General features: G+C 31.2%; 1 protein-coding gene across 2 annotated transcripts in view; it reads right to left on the bottom strand.

The window, feature by feature from the left end:
• LOC142319690 (putative cytochrome P450 6a14) overlaps positions 1-16,717 on the bottom strand; it is a 35,086-nt gene extending 18,369 nt beyond the window's left edge. The window contains exons 1-2 of one of the 2 annotated variants that reach the window (XM_075357248.1): positions 16,580-16,717; positions 6,308-6,411 (exon numbers count right to left, since the gene is read on the bottom strand). The gene's annotated coding sequence lies outside the window, so the exon portion shown is untranslated. Of the gene's footprint in view, positions 1-4,273; positions 4,431-6,307; positions 6,412-16,579 lie in introns of those variants that run through there. The other variant, XM_075357247.1, reaches the window with a different exon arrangement.
• Positions 16,718-20,262: the final 3,545 nt, after the last annotated feature.

Here is a 20,262-nt window from a genome sequence, read left to right as displayed (position 1 = left end):
CACACTACTACACGCGTCGAGCGCTGTTGTAACTACCGGATGTTTAAAAACAAAACGTCGTTGTTTATCAACTTTAAAATAACATTATAAATTCTCTTATTCCTTACTGGATATTTTTAATCTTCTTTTAATTGTAGTTCTGTGTTTCAGTACTTTTTTTGGTACGCACGACTGTGTGTGTATATTCGATATTGTGAGATTTATTTACTGTGCGTTATTACTAATTGTTGTGAGATTTGATAGTGTGATTAACCTGTATATGTGTATTCAAATAGTTTATCAATATGGCTGATAATTCAGGAACATCTTTTAATATGCACGGAAAGAGGAAACATTTGGTTTGTTCGGTTTGGGTTATTTACATTAATAATTATATTTATCTTTTTTTTTACATTTTGTTAATAAAAAGGTATTGTAAGCGTAAGTTTTTTTAATTTTTAAATAAATACGAGGTTATTCAAAAAACACACTATTTATTTTAATTTATTTATTTTAATTTATTTATTTTATTTTATTAATTTTTTTAATTTTCATTATTCATTTTGCAGATTACTGGTCCTTTCCCTTTCAAAATACTTCCTCCCCCCTTTACACGCACTTTTCCCAGCGGTGTTTCCACTTCGCGAAGCAATCCTGGATAGTTTCATTTGAAATGGCCTTTAAGGTCAGTGACGAATTTGCTTTAATGTCATCAGTAGTTTCAAAACGGCGTCCTTTCATCGCTAATTTTAACTTCGGAAATAAGAAAAAGTAGCAAGGAACCGGGTCTGGCAAGTAGTGAGGCTGAGGGAGGACAGACATCTGATTTTTGGCACAAAACTGATACATTGACAAAGCTGAATGAGCGGGCGCATCGTCGTGGTGAAGGAACTATGAGTGGTCTCGCCACAACTCTGGTCTCTGCGGATTTTTTCACGTAACCCTTGTAAAACGCCTTGACAGTACGTACGGTTCACTGTTTCAACTTGAGGCGAGAATTCAAAATGCACAATAACATTAAAAACGAAAAACTTAAAGCCATTGCATCTTTGACTGACGTGTTTGCTTGGAACGTGGAGATCCTTTGGCAATCCATTGAACTTTTTTCTCAATGTCGTAGCCGTATACCCAGCTTTTGTCAACAGTTATGATCCATAGCATGAATTTTCCATCGTCATTCGCTTGTTCAAAAGTTGCGACAAACGTTCACTCGATGTCCTTTCTACTGTTCGGTCATCAAACGAGGAACACCCTTTGCTTCAACTCGATGCATGTTCAATTTTTTAGCCAAATGTCACGGCACGATTCAATTGAAATGCTAACCTCTTCTGCAAGTTCTATGACAATCAATCGGCGATTTGCACGCACCAGATCGTTGATTTCTGAACGCGGGTGTCAACAGTTAAAATCGAAGGCCTTCCTGGTCGAGAGTCAACTTCAGTTAACTGACGACTACTTTTAAATCGTGAAAACCGTTCATAACATTGCGTACGACCCAGATCATCACTCCGTAAATTTTTTTCAAAAGTGCAACTTTTGAAAAAAATTCTGTGAAAGTTTTATCCCAATTTCATGCAAAAATCTACGTTGTATCGTTGCTTCCGAAAATCACACATTATAAAAATAGCTACTAACAGTTAAACACGTTGCACTCAAATAACAATAACACGAAAACTAAACGAGATATCAGACTGCAAGATTTCAAGTTCAAGAAAAAAATTTAATAAAATTTTGTTGCGTTGTACAGAAAAAACAATTCTTCATAGGTTACTTGCTAGTTCATGAAAGATAGTGTAATTACTCGCTTTCCCCAACGAAATATAACCTGTTTTTAAATTATTTTCTCTTGGTTGTCTATAACCAAAGTTATTAATTTCAAGGACCTACAAGACTTCAATATAAAAGCAGCAATGTTTAATGTTAGTTTAAAGGATTTTTTGCGGATTTCCAAAGAATTTGTGGAAATCGGTACTGTGCCCGGCCAGATTTTCTAAGCGTGTGTCGTAGGGAGAGGAACCAACTTTTCTTTACTTTATGGAATCTCCTGAACAGAATTCTGCAATATTTATATATGCGAGTATAATTATCGGACGCAAATTTTTAATTGATTTTGACAAAACTCGGTGAAGGGAAATACTCTATTGGGAATAGAGAGCCCTATTGATTTTCTAGCTAATCGGTTCACAGGAACCAGAGATAGAAGCAAAAAACCGGGTTTTTGGGTACGTTTACAAGGTTTTCATGTTGTAACTTGAAGAGTGACATGTTAGAAAGCCAAAATTAGATTTTTTCAAGCACCACCAGGTGCAAGTGGTTTCCCAATGGTCCCAAAACATCAATTTTGTAGCCCAAAATGGGATTTTTGCGAGAACCGCCAGATGCGAGCTAGTTTCGCTAGAGTAGTTCAGTTTCGTAATAATCCAAAATTGTATCTGGTATGAAGGAAAGGGGTTGGTGTTCAAAAAATTAATTTTGAAGTTTTAATCGTTTTGGGTCAATTTAAACCATTTTTTTTTTATTGTGAATGCAGCTCCAAAACCACACAAAGTTTGAGTAACTGAATCTTCATTTTTTTTTTATTGTAGTATAAAAAATTACTTTTCTTGATTTTTATTATTGGTGAGTGAGTACTGAAGTTTTACAGTGAACATTTACATTGCATTACAAGTATTTATTATTTTTTTTGCGGTACAAATTTTTAAAATTATTATATCTTTACTGATATTTTATTATGTTTAATTAAGCTACGGTAAACGTTTACTGTAATTTTGATATTCTACTGATTACCCTTGTTTTAATCTATTTATTATAATTTTAAATTAATCCTATATTTTCAGTAACATAAAGTTTTGAGATTATTTCACCGTTTCTATATTGTTTCTCCAGAAATTTTTTGATTGAAGTCGAAAGAATTACAAAATTAAATAATATGGTACATGAATCCGCGTAAGTAACAAATTATAGCTACTGATTATCGGGATTAAACTGAATCACAATTATATCTACATTTGAAAAAACTTCTGTATAATCTTTGTAATGCATAAACGAACAGTTTTTACAAATAGATTAATAAACACGTGTGGTTTTGGCAAAATTTATTTAATTTAAACAGCAGAAACATTACATTAGGACTCAGAATAATAAAAATTTTTTACCTTGTGAAAATTTCCAATCCGATCGGGTTGCAAACCCCAGTCCTCCGAATGAAAAGTGAGAGCCCACCAACACGGAAATGAGCAATAATAAATACTTAAATACCATCGGTTAACATTATAAGTTATTTTAACTTATTACCGACTGAAATATACTAGAATTTAAAAAATATAATAACATTAACAAAACTCCAAAGAAAAAAAAAAACAACACTAAACCATAAAATACGATAATATTATTTAAAATAATTTTTAAGTTATTATTGTCAGATGTCGGTGGCAAAATCAATTTATTCGCCCTTAAATTTGGGTTGTCTTAAAGAAATCAAAATTTAAGGAATTAAAAATTATTATTTTTTGATTTATTTAGGCTTTTTGTCATTTAAATTTTATTTCATTTTTTTACTTTAATTTTTAATTAAAATTACTTTTTTCTAAACAAATCGCTGTACCCAAGAGACTAACAGAGGTTTGCGTTGTATAAAGTCTTTTTAAGCGCTATTTTTGAGCTGGTGGTCGAGTATCTTCCTCCAGTTTCACAATCTTCCAGTCTGAAAACTGTTACAACGGTTTTGCGCCCTTACTGTACCAAAGAGATTTATTACCGAATTCTTCAGCTAATCTATAATGCACGGCATATATTTTTTATTTCAAAATTTACATATAATTTCCTTCAAATATCGAACGAGAAATTTTTATTATTAGAATAACATAAGGTCTCTTATAATTATAAAATACAATAATTGCTCTGTGTGCAGTTATATATGTACCTATTTTGATTTCGACAAAAATCTAAATCGGTTTATCTCCTAAAAGTAAAAAAAAACAAACAAACAAAAAAAAAGTAGTATTTATTTTTGGAATCGGTAAAAAAGAATTCAATTCAAGTACGGATCGCTGAATGTGTGTTTTTGATTGCACGATGACTTTGTTTACACAACAAAGTAAGAGATGAGTTCTTGTCGTTACAGGACTTCACATACATAAACTAAATAAATTATTTATATAATTATATAAGAATTTCATTTAAACGTTTTTATTAATAGAAAAAATAAATTTAGTTTTATAAAAAAAATGTTGAACGATTTACTTCTTTAAGATAATCTCATTAATTAAATAAATTAAATAATTAAATTAATTACCTGCAAACGAACTTAATAAATAGTCAAAGCAATCTGGAAGATGCAGCTTCATCAACTGTTAATTCAGAAAAGCGTTCATTACATGAATTACCTGGCTTTTTAAACCTAGGATTATTAGAAAAAAAAAATTTTTTTATACTGATTCACTATCGCATTGGTAGGCACTTTTAATTCTAGTTCTATGAAAAGTGGAAAAGTCTTAAGGCATGAAAAGCCTCTTAAAAGATATGAATAAGTATAAAAAGTATAATATTTAATATAATATTATTTATTATAATATTTAAGTATAATATTTTCTTAAAATAGTTTAAAAAAGTAATTTCTTGGAATTAATAAAAGATGTATTTATCTCAGAAGCTTGTATACATAACGTTAATTTAGTGCGCAAATGTATTAAGTGAATTTTTTATCGGTTTTTTTTATTATCGTGTCTTGCACATTGACATCTATATCTTACTTTTTTGTTATGAAAGAGTTGTTATCATCAGCTAACATCATTAGCACACAATATCTTATTATTTAAATTTTTTATCTATCTATTTATTTTTACGTATATTTTTTTTAACAAATATGTATTTTTCCATAAAAGTTACATTCATTTTACGTACGAGTCGGATAAGGTATACAGAAAAATTACGTTTTTCTGTGGCAAATTATTCCTGGTTGAATTTAAACAATTCTGACTCGTGGTAATTTATCGCGTAATCGAACTAATAAAAGATGCTACTAAAGGAGAATATTATTTTTCAAAAACGATTTTATTTTTTTCGACGATTGAACTTATATGGGAGTAGTATTTTTTTTATTAACGATTATTAATAAGAGATATTTATATGTAAGCCTGAAATTTTAACTGAACTTTCCTAATGATCATTATCCGATCTTAAAATTACATTCAAGATTTATATGTAGATTTGGTTCTACAATAATAAGTGAACAAATATTTTCTTCTTATAATGTAGTAAAATGTAAATTTCACTCGACTATCGCAGGCGCTTATGTCGGTAAAATACTTTTATTATGTAAATCATAATTAAATCAAACAAAAAGATGTTTCTGAACGAAAAGCTAGTTCAAAAATTACTAATAACTTAGTACCGAATAAACATGACGATTTCATATCGACTATTATTTTTTTTTAAATTTTTAGATTAATAGTTTAATTTGTGACCGCTTATTTTTCTTCAACTGTATACTCTCCTAACAATTATAAACTCCCAAAAAAATCCGACTGTTGTACGTAAATGCCAACTTATTGCAATGACTTTTGTAATAAAATAAAATTGTAGTATTAAAAAACATTTACATATTTGTAAAATATATGTTAAACCTGAAAAAATATCATATATAATGTATAAAACTATATATACTTTCGTAAAACATTTCATATCCTATCGATGGGGAAACCTACTGGGATCCTATTAGGGATCGGGGACTGCAGACGTGACTTAACAAAATACTAATAAAATTAAATCTATGTTGAATTTGAAAAAAACATACAGAATATACAAAACTTTATATTTAATTTCATAAAACTTAATCTTAAGCGCTTAATGTAAGTAACCTTAATGTAAAATTTGTTACGCTTGAAAAAATAACATACACAATACACAAAACTACGTCTACTTCCGTAAAACTTTTCATATCCTGTTAAAGGGAAAACCTACTAGGACCCTATCAGGGATTGGACCGCGGACAGGACTTAACTAAATATTAATAAAATAAAATCTATGTTGAACCTGAAAAAAACATACAAAACTTTACATCTACTTTCATAAAATTTAATCTACACTGCTTAATCTAAGTAATTTTAATGTACTCGTACAATTTACATTGGACCTGAAACAGAAACTTACACAAAAGTACACTTACAAAGATCCCTACAGGGAAATTCCTATCGGTGGAGCCTACTGGGTCTGCGGACCTACCGCGATTTTATCTTAATATTATATATCAACTTAATAACTACAAAACTTAATTGTAATTGTAACATGCGCATTTATAATATTAAAAGATAATAACAAAAGTAAATACCTTTAGTATAAAATTATTCTATTTTAAAAGGGAGTACCACAATGGAAGGAGGGCCACTTACATAGCAGCTCTCCCTTATATTATTAAATAAACCGTTGAGTTACCTGAAACAAAAAAACATTGGACAAATTGCATTAGTGAATGTGAAATTAATTTGTTTTTTTTTTTTAATTATGAAATTCATTTCATTTATGATAATACTGAACTTTTTCTAACAAAAATATTCACTTACATTATGTTAGGAATGATTGGATAGTCCATTTTTACTTATTAAATATTCAGCTCGAGGTACAGCTTTTTAAAAATACATTTTTTACAGAAACAGAGTCGTCGGCAAGATAAGTTCATAAAAAAAATATCATCCCCTCCTCCAGAGTAGATTGATACAAAGGACACTGAATTTTTAACATCCCCACATTCTTTGATATCAAGCAAGAATTCAGCCAAAAACGCAGAATAGATCAAGGTGGAAGGAATAGAGTGAGTTAGAAAGGAGTAATCTATAGAAAGACTGCTAAAGAAGATAAATTCACTCAAAGAAATTGTAAGCCCCTTTTAAGGCAGCGGGAATCTATCTCACACACAGACCCTTGACAAATGAGAGTGCTTTTACCGAGAATAGCAGCAGAAAAATTACTCGAATTATTTTGGATTAAGCACCTCCAATATATAAGGTAACAGATATATAACACATCCAGGAATGAGCATTACATGAACTTACCAGACTGAGCTATAAAATTTTCAGCTAAGGATAACACTGGATGGTAACAAAAACAGATACTTAATGGATCTTCCTTTTACTAGATTTCTATATTCTTTTGTTTTTTTTTCGCATCATGCTTAAATGTTTTATTGTATAAACCGCATTGTATATTTTCCTGGAATTTAAAAATTTTCCAATTTTATCTAGGCTTCCACTTGCTTTGTTTGCTCTGGTATTTAAAATTAATGAAATATTCTACTACTATATACTATCTAGTTTGTAAGTATTTCATTATATTTTTAAACTGCTGCCAGATTAGAAATTCATTAACCTTATTGCCATAGCAAGCAAAGCGATAGAGGATTAAACAAAATTTCAATCTACAAAAAAAAATAAAAAACTTCTGAAACCAATTCTAAATTTTCACGCAGTATCTCTTCTATTAATAATATGTTAAATGAAGATATTTCTTTGTTTCATCTATCAAAACCCATTCTCTGTCTGTAAACAAACATAAAATTCATTTTTATTATAATTAAAAGTTTGGGGTATCTAGGTGAAAAGATCGTGCCTATAATTTGATTCTTATTTCATTTATTTTACGTTATGAAATCTCACAAGATCTAGAGCTTTTTAATGGCTATTCTTCTCATTGTAAACGAATAATTACTGGTAACAAAGAGAATAATTTAGTTAAATAATAAGTTTATGTTAGATTTTAATTTTATTACTAATTGTGAAAAAAATCAAGCGATGGAGTACCACGAAAACCAGTTAGTGGAATCTAATATGATAAGTCCAACTTATCTAATTACTGTGTTTTGGCAGTTTATATTTCATATAAATATATCAGAAATAAATTAGACGTTGACCAGATACTGGCGTTTCCTTTATTGTATTTATATTGTAATTTGCCGCACAAAATTTCTATTGCTCATATGACATTTAATGTCAGATTTATCTAAAATTAAGAAAAAAGTTAGGAATAAAAGTAACTGCAGTATCAAGAGAAAGTTACCTTTCAATGGGGGTCTAGTCTAATGTCCTGACCCTGCCCAGAGGTACAAGGTAAGTGATGATGGCTGGTTGAAGCCACAGAGTAAGTACCTCTGTTACTTGGTTGCTCTAACTGAAGCTTATGAGTCGGTTGATTGCTAGTGTCTGTACCACGGTAGAGTTGGCTGCACCTAAGGTCCACGATGAACCCCAGAATAGATCTATCTACTCTACTCTTCAAAATATCAGTTGTTTTCAAGGTAGCACCGATGTTTTTTTATATTATATCGGTGAGTGATATTAATTTTATCAGTTGAGTGAGTATATAAAAAGAATGTTGTGGGGGTATGTTGATGAGCATTGAACTTATAAAAGGAAAAATATAAATAAAATTTATTTATATGGTAGGTATGGAGGATTTCAGCCACTGGTAATGAAGTGATGAGCTGAAAAGCAAAGACAAATAAATAAAAAAAAAAATTTATAGATAAAATGAATACAATTATTTGTAGCAATGTATAGCACTATTGTAGCAACTAATTGTATAGCAGAAATTTATATATCGCACACATTCACCCCCAACCAAAACCCGATGAACAATATCGGGATGATGAAAGATGGACGCGACGCGACACAACACAAATATTTTGTGCACACACACACACACACACACACAGACACACACACACACCCATACATCCTACAACTATTTACTGTATACAACATAGATATTTTACGTCATTGTCAAATTACAAATTATGTTTAAAAAATCGGATCTCATATTTGGTACCTGATAAGGAAATATATGAATAATACAACATAAACTGTATCAGAGTATATAAGATTTGGTATCTGCTAGAATCTGCAACCTCATGTTCCTCATATTCATTCTCAGAGTAACAGCGTTCAAGTCCTAGTAAAGCAAGTTATTTTTACACGGATTTGAATACTAGATCGTGGATACCGGTGTTCTTTGGTGGTTGGGTTTCAATTAACCACACATCTCAGGAACGGTCGAACTGAGAATGTACCAGACTCTACACTTCATTTACACTCATACATATCATCCTCATTCATCCTCTGAAGAATTATCTAAACAGTAGTTATCGGAGGTTAAACAGGAAAAAGAAAGAAAAAAGGATAGGGCATGTGACCTAGAAGACTAAAACAGATGATTGGGTTGTATCTGCAGTTTGTACATACAAAAGGTTTAATGTAATGTATTTTATTTTTAATATTGCTGTAAAAATTATCAATGGTAATAGTAAAGTGCCTTAGAAATACAACTAAAATGATTCCTGACCGATATACTGTCATCTTAACAATTGCTAACATGTACAGGAACCAAACAGCAACAGTAACAATCGAAGAACATAAGAAAGAACCCGTAATAAGAAAGGGAGTCCGACAAGGATGTTCCCTATCACCGTTACTTTTTAATATTTACATGGAACTAGCAGTTAATGATGTTAATGAACAATTTAGATTCGGAGTAACAGTACAAGGTGAAAAGATAAAGACGCTACGATTTGCTGATGATATAGTAATTCTAGCCGAGAGTAAAAAGGATTTAGAAGAAACAATGAACGGTCCTACGCAAGAACTATCGCGTGAAAATAAACAAGAACAAAACAAAAGTAATGAAATGTAGTAGAAATAACAAAGATGGACCGCTGAATGTGAAAATAGGAGGAGAAAAGATTACGGAGGTAGAAGAATTTTGTTATTTGGGAAGTAGAATTACTAAAGATGGACGAAGCAGGAGCGATATAAAATGCCGAATAGCACAAGCGAAACGAGCCTTCAGTAAGAAATATAATTTGTTTACATCAAAAATTAATTTAAATGTCAGGAAAAGATTTTTCCTGACAGTGTATGTTTGGAGTGTCGCTTTATGTGGAAGTGAAACTTGGACGATCGGAGTATCTGAGAAGAAAAGATTAGAAGCTTTTGAAATGCGGTGCTATAGGAGAATGTTAAAAATCAGACGGGTGGATAAAGTGACAAATGAAGAGGTACTGCGGCAAATAGATGAAGAAAGAAGCATTTGGAAAAATATAGTTAAAAGAAGAGACAGACTTATAGGCCACATACTAAGGCATCCTGGAATAGTCGCTTTAATATCGGAAGGACAGTTAGAAGGAAAAAATTGTGTAGGTAGGCCACGATTGGAATATGTAAAACAAATTGTTAGGGATGTAGGATGTAGAGGGTATACTGAAACGAAACGACTAGCACTAGATAGGGAATCTTGGAGAGCTGCATCAAACCAGTCAAATGACTGAAGGCAAAAAAAAAAGAATGTTGTGAAACGGTTAGAGATTTAGAATATTATCATTATTACTCGTTATCATAAAATCAGCTGATTTTCGAAGTCGAGTGTTCTAAGGTTCGAGTCCTTTTAAAGGCGGTTGCTTTTATACGTATTTGAATGCTAGACTGTGGATACCTGTGTTTTTTGGTGGTAGGGTTTCAACTAACCACCACACATTTCAGGACATAAGTCAGCTCCAGACTACATGTTTAGACGGGTAATCCACACCGGCAAGCCGGTAGCGTTAGTTTAATTTGCGTATATACACACACCCAGACCCGGCAGTCTAGCTGGAAAACCGGTTGGAGGTATAAGTATTTATATATTATACATATATAGCATTATTGAATTTTCGAGTAAGTTACAAATACATTGAATAATTTAAATATTTTAGCCGGTTCAAATGTGAACCGAATTAAATTCTGGTGGAATCCGAATTTATTTGTTAGAAATAAAAAATAAGACGCAAAGATTATCTTTCGTAAAATTCACATGAACTCAATTTGGTAGTACGACTCGAGCAGTAACTTATCTTTCGTATATAACTTATATACATAGTTTACTTATAAGAGTGGAATGCGAGTCGGATATGGTAGTATATAATACTACTAGTTTGGCAAAATATCGACGAAGTACGATAGATTTTATTTTTATTCAATCCTTAAAAGGATTGAATAAAAATATGAAGAATTATAGTAGGAAAAATGGAACGAAATTTAAAACAAAATAATCGTATTCAGAAATACAGATATGACTGTACGTAATGACAACCTGGCATATTAATAATTTTAAAATAATTTATAAAAGTTTGCCATCAGAGCTCATAAGTCCTGAAAATTAAAGAAGCGCTATTATTTATTAAAAAAAAAAAAAAAAAAAAAAAAAAAAAAATAGCAGCTGTAACAAGGACAAATATATCAACTCAATTTATTTATTAATAGTCTAGAACGATAAGATTTATATAACAGTAAATTAAAAATTTCTCTTACAAAATATGACCTTTATTGTTTCTTAGTAAACATAGATTTCAGTGTAATCAACTGTTACAACAAAAATGTTTTTTTAAATTTTTAACATTTTCTTAGAAAATGTTAAGTTTTTTTTAGTTGAATTTCTAATTATTTTTATCCATTTGTAAATTTATGATCCGTTAGTCGTATTAAAACTTCGGAGAAGTGAAAGAAAAATTCTCCTAAGTTATTTTTATCAGTAGTTTTTGTAACACGCTATTATTATTATTATTATTATTATTATTATTATTATTATTATTATTATTTCAAGTAAATTCACGTGCTAGAGTTAGAAGAATTTTGAACATACAAATTTATTAAATTAAGTAAGTGTTGCAAAAATAGCAGTAATTTGCAATTCGTAATCCTTTTATTTACACAAAGATTTACGAAGTATAACTAATGGCAGTAAATTTTTGTATTCATCCACTTAGGATATAAATGTTATATTAGCAGGTATTATATAAAAGCCCAAAACCACCATATATATTTATTGAAATTGAAGTTGGAAAAAAGGATGGTTTTAGTTAACATTTTCTGATTTTTGTTGTACCGCATCGTGAGAATCTTGAAGATAATCCTCGTAGTCGTTCATTTGTTGTGCTAATTTTTCTGTTATTCTGTTTCGTTTTTGGATTCCTTTTAATTATGTAATTCTTATTTTATATTTTCAATAATATGCGTATTAATGGGATAAAGGAAAAAGTAAAAATATTCTATTTAGAAACGTAAACGCTACACCATATTATCAATCGTTAGCAAAAAAAGTAAATTATCACGTCACGAGTTAGGCGATGATTGCCGTTGCAAATGAAGTAAATATTCTGAGGCTGTTCAATTTTTCTGGTTTTTACAATGGAGGAGAAGAAATCTCTAATAGACTCCCACCCGCCCGCACAGATTGTACCGTCGGGCTTTCAGAGACTGAAACACCTCCCCTCTACGGCACGCGCAGAACGGACCCTCACAACTCAATCTCCGGTGGGTTCACTTATCAGAAAACGGCAAGGACCTCAGCGGAATCCCACTACATCGCTGAAACATTTACATCCGTGACCGGGCCTTTCTTTTTCCTGTTTAGCCTCCGGTAACTACCGTTTAGATAATACTTCGGAGGATAAATGAGGATGATATGTAAGAGTGTGAATGAAGTGTAGTCTTGTACATTCTCAGTTCGACCGTACCTGAGATGTGTGGTTAATTGAAACCCGACCGCCAAAGAACACCGGTACCCACGATCTAGTATTAAAGTCCGTGTAAAAATAGCTGGCTTTACTAGGACTTGAACGCTGGAACTCTCGACTTCCAAATCAGCTGATTTGGGAAGACGCGTTCACCGCTAGACCAACCCGGTGGGTCCGTGACCGGGCCTAAATCAGCTTGGTTTAACCTAACCTAATTTCTCTTTTTCTGTTTAGCCTCCGGAACCGTCTTAATGTATTACTTCGGCGGATGAATGAGGAGGATGATATGTATGAGTGTAAATGAAGTGTACTGTGTTAATAAAGTGTATGTTGGATTTCAAATTATCCTCCAGCTGACTTTTTCTTTCTTTTTCCTGTTTAGCCTCCGGTAACTACCGTTTAGATAATTCTTCAGAGGATGAATGAGGATGATATGTATGAGTGTAAATGAAGTGTAGTCTTGTACATTCTCAGTTCGACCATTCCTGAGATGTGTGGTTAATTGAAACCCAACCACCAAAGAACACCGGTATCCACGATCTAGTATTCATCCTCCAGCTGACTGGAGGACATTATTCTTACTATTAGTTATTTTTACTTTCTGTTTGCTGTTTCAGTGTAGGGAAAGTCAGCTGAGAAGAATAAGTCCGACAAAACATTTTATGCACGCCAGTTGGCCACCTGCATCATAACAATGTATTTTAATATTGTTAACGTTATAAATACAGCGTTATTAGTTCTTATTCAGTTGTAATTATTTACTCAAAATACAGTTCATTATTCTGCTATAACTTACAGCCCGTTACAGTTGTATATGTGTGATCTTGTACCATCTCAGGACGACCATTCCTGAGATGTAGCCTTTTTTTTGCCTCCGGAACCACCGTAAGGTATTATTATTTCAGAGTATGAACGTAAATGAAATGTAGTCTTGTACAGTCTCAGGTCGACCATTCCAGAGATGTGTGGTTAGTTGAAACCCAACCACCAAAGAACTCTGGTATCCACGATCTAGAATTCAAATTCGTAAACCTTTACTAGACCTCTAACCATTAAAATAGCAAGACATCTTAACATTTAATAAATTTAAAAACATGATTTTTTTTAAAGGTTATTACTGATTTTATAAGAAAAAACCTTTTCTATAAAACTGAGACAAAATGTGATTAAGGCCCTTATTTCCTTGTATACTCCAATATTGCTTTTAGAATACATAAATACGATATATTTGGTCATATAATATATTGGATGTGTAGACATTAATTTTTTTCGTATTTATAAGATTTCTTTTTAAGAGTAATATTGATATTTAGATTTGAATGAATTATATCCTATAAAATATCCGATTCCACCGTATCTCTAAGTGAATGATTATTCAATTAGATTTCTAATACTTTAAAATTTATTACTCCATAACTTTGGATTAGGTTATAATAGACAGTTGTTTTTGTATCAGTTTTCTCATCTTGATGAGAACTTTAAAATTAGTTTCAATAAAATTGAAGTCGTTATTTAGTTTTATCTTCTCCCTCGAAAAGATACTAAATTGCATTATTATCGCCAGAGGATTGAGTAATTTCTGAGCGTTTTAAGTATTCACCTTAAATTTAAAATTAGAAAGAGGCAGCAATATTTTTTATTCACTCTGTACATACTCGTAAAAATATATAAATGTAACCATAATATAAATTAATAGAGGGGGAATTTATAAAGCGATTTATAGCGCTTAAATATCAAAGAAGTTGTTGCAGAGGCGTTATAGTGAGAGTAAAGTCTTTAATTGTTTGCAATTTTGTCCATTCCTACCACCAGTATTCTGACAAAGTTTAGATTACTATACAGAATAAAACTGATTATCTGGATTTGACAAGATCATCAACAGTTAAAAAGTGTAACTCAAGTTAGTACAATTTTTTTTTCAAAACTAATACTCCCTTCAAAAAAAATGAAAAACACTTTTTTCTATGAGTTCTGTGACCCGTTACCCTCTTTCGATTAAAAAAATTATACTAATATAATTAATATCTAATTTAACAGTATTCTACTTTTTTAAGCAGTAGAACATATTGCTTCGAAACGGTTTGTCAGTTTTCAATTAATGAAAAGCTGATGTGACCTCGAGATAAAAATAAAATTAAACAAGAAATAAATTAAAAATGTATTTATCTATTTGAATTTTCGTTTATGTAATAATCACAGTCCGATCAACTCATATGTTTACATCAAAACCCGGTGTAAGCACGCAGAAAAAGAGAGAACAGAACTCTCCTCCCTAGTTTACCAAAACAACCCACCGGGTTGGTCTAGTGGTGAACGCGTCTTTCCAAATCAGCTGATTTGGAAGTCGAGAGTTCTAGCGTTCTAGTCCTAGTAAAGGCAGTTACTTTTATTGAATACTAGATCGTGGATACCGGTGTTCTTTGGTGGTTGGGTTTCAATTAACCACACATCTCAGGAATGGTCGACCTGAGACTGTACCAAGACTACATTTCATTTACGTTCATACACATACTCTGAAATAATAATACCTTACGGTGGTTCCGGAGGCAAAAAAAAGGCTACATCTCAGGAATGGTCGTCCTGAGATGGTACAAGATCACACATATACACTGTAACGGGCTGTAAGTTATGCAGTATGCAGTATGCCCACTTTCCACTACTGCCGAACTTAACTAGTATGACTACTTATTGAATTGCAATTATCGCTACCTCGCGCACAACGCATTCCATACAAAGGTAAACGTACAATTTCAGTATACTCGTAGTATTTTTTAAAAATATTTGTTAAATTTCAACATCGTTCTATTACAAAAGATTGGTTTTACTTAAATTCCATTAATAAATTGATAACAATCAGAAAAGTTTACATCTCATTTTAAAACGCACATTACTAGGTGTGAAGAAGTCGAGATCGGCATTCGAGATCCACATTAAATGAAAAAAATCTCTTCTATAAAAGAGAATGTCCAAACTGATTCACTGGCTCATAATCAACGTACAACCAAACTATTATAGGTAGTAGTTACTTGAAGTTTTCAGGGTACCTTCGTATCTTTAAGTAAGCGTGCACTAATAAGGATTTTGCGAAATTTTGATTTTAAGGGGAAGAAATCGATAAAAAACTAAATTTTGTGTTAACAGCGCTATATGTTGGACGTAAAAGCAGCATACGCTTTACTAAATATTTTACGATTCCATTGCAATGTTTCCGATATGCGTGTCCGCTATAGACTAAAAAACTACTGGACCGATTTACGCGCGGGGAAGAAGGGAGAAAGAAAAAAATCGGAAATAGGGAAAAATAGAAAAAGGTAAAAGGGAAGAAAGGGAAAATAGAAAACGGAAAAGGAAATGGAAAGGGAAGAGAGGAAAGAAAAAGGGGGAAAGGAAATGGGGGAAGGGGATTAAATAAATTTAATTAAAATTAAATAAAATAATATTCAATTAAGTTTAAAATAAATAAATAATTAAATTAAAATGGAATTAATTAATTAGAATATGTAAAGCAAATAATTGAAGATTTCACATGCAAAAAATTGGTCGAGATTAAAAGCGTAGATAAAGCATGAAAATGAAGTAATTCATATATATATATATATTTATATATATATATATATAGGAATTTTAATCGTTTACATCGGTTACAATACTTTTATAAATAGCATAGCGTTTTCTAACTTACCTCAAAAATTAAAATTATATCTCATTCGTCGAATTCGTATTATTTTCTATATTTATGAAATGTAATTATAAAATAATAAAAAGATGTAAGTATTATGCTAAAATCTACATAAAAAATGCAATTTCTAGTACAAATTTGAATTTACTACATAAACTTCTAACTTTTCAAAACCTAGGAATATATAAAGTGATTTACGATAAAAAAAATCCATTTACACTCATCATTTCATTAGAAGCGTGACGTAATGTACGGTTAACACCCGTTACGATTGATGTAACCGACCCTGATACACCGATAAAATAAAATAAAATAATAAAAATTCGATTAAAGAAAACTTTAATTTAAATCAGGAATTATATTTAAAAATCTGTTATATTACTTACGATTGTTAAATTATACTAATTATTCAAACAATATCATCGATCTGAAAAATTTAACGAGTACTTATCAGCAACAAACGATGCTGAATTTATGTATCTTTTTAAAGCATGAAGTCGTTTACAGTAAAGCAGCACAATATTCCACTGACACGACAAAGTTTGGACTGATAGTCGCTCCCAAAGCAATAATCTTAGGCTGTTAAAAGTGGAAGGGATATGCCTCCGTTAATTTTTTTTTTAGCTTGTAATTAATGAGCTCTAAACTTGAACTAAGGAAAATTGTATTACTCGTATGATTCGCCACAAACAGCAGTGAAAAATTACAATTATTACTATAATAGACTACAGAGTAGTAATAACAATGTTACAGCTTCATAGCAAGAAAAAACAATCGCAAATATATATAAACAGGAATATATACGAGGAATTTTAATCGAAAGAACGTACTTTTATAATGAACAGATATACTTAATGGTAACGAAACGTTTAACTGTTGGTTCCGGTGGTCAACCCGGTCAGACTGGCAGTATAAAATCAGTTTAGGAGAATTATTTTGTTTTTGTAGCATTATTACCATTTCAAAAAGTTTTCTTTATTGTATTTCTTTAAAAGTAAATATTACTTCCTGCACCATTTTTTTAATTAAATTATGTTTTATTTAATAAAACACTTCAAATACTATTTTTGAACTTTTATTCATTACACAATTAAAACGCTTTCATAATTTCAGTTCATACTGGTACAATGTGATATTATTATTATTTTTATTTTTTGTCTCGGAGATTTACATCCGGAATTTCAGTATGAGGGGCCATTGGAGTACACCTCATTCAATGCTGCGGTGCATTTAACACAGTACGTACAATCCTGCACGTCTCCAGTTGCCGATTTTTGGGCTTTTGGAATTACGACTTAGGTTCCAGGTCAACCTTTTCTATGTACTTCTTTAAATTTTTGTTAATTAATCCGTATCACAACGGGGAATAACTTCTATTGAGTTCGGTCTGTAAATGTCTTTATATTCTATCGCCAGAGGGTTGTATTTGGTTATTTTATTTGTTTCAGCCTTATTGATATTGTGATCTGACGGGCGAATGACAGCAATGACAAGAGCAGTTTTTTCTCTAATGTTGTGTATAACCATGTCTGGCCAATTTGGAACAATAAATTTGTCAGTATGTATGGGGAGATCGTACATACTGACAATGATTACTATAATGGTCATTTTCCAATATAGGTTTGGCCTTATATTCATAATAAGGACAATGCTCCCTGTCGTCTACAAGTCGTAATTTAAATGCTATGCCTGATGAACAATGTTTACTGTAAGATTGTGGCGATGCAGATATTCCGTGTTAGCCTAGTTGGAGTAACCGGTTATCAAATGATCAATTGTTTCAGATGATTGATGGCATACTCTGCATTCATCACTGATGTCCTAATTTTCTATGAACTTTTTGTAATTGTTTGTCGCAACGACCTGGTCCTGGATGGCACGGATAAATCCTTCAGTTTCTCCAAATAGAGATCCGTCCTTTAGCCAACGCGTAGACGGGTCCTGATCGGCATTTTCGAGAAAATGGGGAAATCTACCGTGGAGCGCCTTAGATTTCCACGCTTGGATCCTATCGCTGGTTTTAATAATATTGGGGTAGAAATTGTCATCAATTTTAGAGGGAAGTAGCCCTTGTCAGATGCAACTACTTTTTTTGTGCAACGACGATGTTTCAGATCTGGAGAGAAAAAATATCTCTTTATTGATGCAATCTGTCTGTTACAAAGCGACTTCAGGTCGAGGAGGCCTCTACCACTTTCTTTACGAGAGATATACAAACGGTATACTGCGGATTTACGGTGATGCATCCTGTATTTTGTTAATGCTGTGCGTACCAAGATCTGTCTGGGACCGATGAACAACTCCAAATGAGTATGTGAGAACCGGCACACACCAAGAGTTAATGGCTTTGATTTTGTTTTTTGCGTTGAGTTCTGTCTCCAGAATTTTGGTGACAAAATGTTTTATTTTATTTATATTTTATTATTATTATTTATCAAAAATGAAAGTATCCGGATTTAAACATTTAGACACATTATTGTATTATCAACACAGCATTTATAATTTCAAAAATTATAGTGAGACCAAATAAAAAATGCATTGTTTATTAACTTTAATTTTGAGCCAGTTAAAAATATAAAAAAAAGTTAAAAATCTGATAAAAATTTAAATTTTGAGTTCAACGGTATTACTAAAATAGTCATTAATACGTGAACGTAGAAAGGAAATCGACCAAATTTTTTTTCTACAAACAATCTTCATTTTAAAAAGATTGTAAGGACAGAATAATAATTAAAAAACAACTGCTTACACTTTTCGTAAAACAAAAGAATACAGACACTGAAAAAAAAAAAATAATAAACGTAATTTTAGCGTTAACGAGATCGCGTTAAGCAAACTATTCTCTAAGATTGGAAATATTAAACGTAAAATTAATTTTGTCAAGACGGTGCGAAATTATTCTTTAAAGAAAATAAAACCGGTTACAGATTCCTACGGAAAATTTATATTGAAATTAGAATAAAAACCAATTTGGCTCGTTATAAGAAAAGAGAAATACGCCTTTGCGCTAGGCGACTGAAAATAAAATTAATTTAAGTTAGAAAACAATTATTTTCCAACTTATTGCAACAGCAATGCAGAAAACTATCGTTAAATAAAAGTACGGAAACACCGATTAAAAAACTTTAAAATTAAAATTTTTTCTTTTAATTTTTCTTTCTCGCAAAAGTTTCTAGAACGCTAAACGTTACTCTTAACGGTTGTCGAGATTGAATCTTCATGTCATCGAGTCTTGAGTTAAAATCTTTTTTTATAATACCAAACTTAAAATAAGAAAAGTGAAGTAGCGGCCGGTTACAGGGTACCATTTTATAAATTCATTTTTTTAAATTTAAATTTCTATTTTTGCATTTACAATGCTTATTACTGATGTATATAAATATATTTTTATTTAATTACGATTATTTTATTCAGCATAATCTAATTTTTATTAATGATCACAAAGATTAGACGCGTAATAAATTGTTGCCGGTATCGCTTTTGAATAATAACTGTAAATTCTATTACGCTGGAATGAATCTTCGTTAACATTGGGAAACATTGTTTCCCTTTGTAAAGCTATAAGGAAAAAAGAAATTGTGGAATAAACAAATAGATTTTGAATATTTTTTTACAAACTAATTTTTATTTTTTGTTATATCCGAACACTTATTTAAATAAAATAAATATTAAAAAAGAAAATATAATTTTATAACCAAGAAAAATCCTTTCCAATCGTGGATTTATTGCATTTCATTACTTTTAGTTGTAAATGCAGTAAATTACAGAACGTTTTAAATTTTAAATATTTTTATAATCTACTAAAGTATATTTTTTTTGGCATTGAACATATTTAAAACATACGAGGTACAAGAACCATCATTCAGATAATACTTTTTCTGATAGTAATGATGTTCATTACATCCGCGATCATAGCGATCATTCGGAGAGATGTCATTTGTAGAGCTGATAATCACCTGCATTTTAGTTTAACGCAGGTATATAGCAGAAGCTGTTCGTTCAGCTTTAACGAAGAAGGAAACAGGAAACCGCTTCACTCCTGAGGTTTTGATGTTGTTCTTGATTGTTG

The sequence above is a fragment of the Lycorma delicatula genome, chromosome 2 (assembly GCF_047948215.1).
Source record: "Lycorma delicatula isolate Av1 chromosome 2, ASM4794821v1, whole genome shotgun sequence".
NCBI lineage: Eukaryota > Metazoa > Arthropoda > Insecta > Hemiptera > Fulgoridae > Lycorma > Lycorma delicatula.
This window is presented reverse-complemented; position numbering and strand designations above follow the sequence as displayed.